Below are 2,375 nucleotides of genomic sequence, written 5' to 3'. Positions count from 1 at the left end.
ATATTTATTATTAATTTAACATTCATAAGAACAGTGTTGGAATACTTTTTAGGGTTGGATATGAGTAAGTAAAAAGTCAATGCCAATTTTCTGTTTTTAGGTGTAAAATTTAAAAGAAATCTATGCCTTATGTGAAGTTATTTAGCAAACAATGGAAACCATATTTCCTGAGATTCACTTAGAAATTCCACAATATTTTTTTAAAATTTGTAAATATTAGTATTAATGCATTTATTATTCATAGTTTCCTCATTTATGTCTTTAAACTTTCCTAGTGATTCTCAGAGGTCTTGAGTTTATATGATATCCCTCTTCTCATTGGAACACCAGACTTTAAATTAAAACTAACTCAATGTCCTCTACATTGATAACATTTTTGTTCTTTCATCTTCAACATATTTCTTAGCCTTTGAACCGAGAGTTAGATTCATCATTAATCTGTTCAGACTTTCAGAGACCTCTGAGTTGTGTGACATAAAGCTAAAGAGCAAACTTTAAGGCAAATAAACTTCCTGCTGCTTTGCTATGGTCATATTTTCTTTCAGCTGACGCTTCTATAGACCATTCATTTCCTGTAATGCTTACCACAATAGATTAATTAGTTGAAAGCTTCTGAATTTCTTTGATCTCTTCAAATAAATGGCATTAAGGATACTATTATAATAATTAGTACTATCTTCAACATATTATAATTACACAAAGGTTCAAATAAGAAAGAACTCACTCTTTTAAATGGAAGTAATTTGAATTCACTTCAAAATCTTTGTGAATATATTCACAATTACATCGGCTTTCCTCAGTAAAGGTCAATTTCAATTACAGGCATGAATATATTTATTCATCAGTTCAGAAAAAGCTACCAGATAGGTTAACCAGTAAACGACATTTTCTTTCTTGGAATATATAAATAAGTCTCTCATGTAAAGACCTGCTCACCCCATAATGATGGATTTTCTTGTCAGTTTTGTGCCTATATCATAGTCTTTTTTGTGAATTTGATGTATCTACATCATACTACTATTGAAGACTCATCTTTTTCCATGATGGCTGTCACATAGCTGGGCTCATTATTTCTGTGCAGTGAAATACTCATTTTGAAAATTCCCAATTAAAGTAAAGATATGTCATATTGCATATTGTATATTCATAAAGAATATAATTCACAGGCATTTTTCCTAAGACAGAGACATAATTTAATTATCAAGGTTGAAAATAATTTTGGAAACTCCAATCTTTAGTGTCATAGACTACGTACTAATGTAATGTTTTTTAGCATTTGAGACCCTATTAAGGAAAGTCTTCTTATATTTCCCAAGAAAAAGGAAATGGATGTGGAAAAAAAGGAGCTCTAGATACACAGTGATCAAAGCATTTGACTGCTAACCAAGTGGTCAGCAGTTGGAATCTACCAGCCTTTCCATGGAAGAAAGTGACTGTTTCTTTAAAGATCCCAGCCTTGGAAACTCCATAGGGCGGCTTTATGCTGTTCTTTATGGTCTCAGAATTGACTCAATAACAAAGAGTTTCATGGGGGGGGGGAACCCACATGTGAACTATCTATTTACTAAGTAATTACTCTTATTTACATAAAATATTTTTCTTATTCGTCTTATTATTTTATTTATTCCGAATCTACCATCAGCTTCTCTGGAGAAAGATGAGCAATCTCTACCCATACAATTTATAGGCTGGAATTTCAGTGGAAGGTCAACTATGGGTCAACTTTGAATTGATGACAATGAGAAAGACAGACATGTACATATGAAATAATGTGTGTTTTTTCTGTATACTGTATTCTGTTAAAGTACTTTTGAAATAATCACTTGAAAAATTGAATAGCTTCTTAATACTTCTTATATGAGACAATTAACTCAGTAATTGAGCTTTGACTAGAAAGATAATTTATTTTTCTGAAAAGTTATCCTTTAATTCTCTAGTCAATCCCTTACTGTTTAAACAAGTTGTTCTATCATCTCATCAAAATGTCTTAATATTTCCTTATTTTATCACAACAGACTTCATTTTTGTGATTTTTTTATTTATTTGTTTTATACTTGCATGGGCAAGGGGGTTAAAGAGCAAAATAGATAAGGAAAAATAGCTTCCTTTCTCTTTAATGTTGTTTTTGTGTGCTGTTGAGTCAGAATGAAACTTCAGCCTACCCTCCAGTGGGTTTTCAGAGATAGTAGATCTCACAAGAGGATAGCTCTCATCTTTCTCTCATGGAGCAGCTGATGAGTTCTAAAAATGTACCTTTATATCGGTAGTGCAATTCCTTACAACTAAGGTACCAGAGTTCCCTTTTGCTATGTTGTTGTTGTTGTTATGTGCCATCGAGTCGTTTCCGACTCATAGCGACCCTATGCACAACAGCT

This window comes from Elephantulus edwardii, unplaced genomic scaffold, assembly GCF_000299155.1.
Source record: "Elephantulus edwardii isolate Elephantulus edwardi_28Jun2011 unplaced genomic scaffold, EleEdw1.0 scaffold00136, whole genome shotgun sequence".
NCBI lineage: Eukaryota > Metazoa > Chordata > Mammalia > Macroscelidea > Macroscelididae > Elephantulus > Elephantulus edwardii.
Note: the sequence above shows the minus strand (reverse complement) of the source record.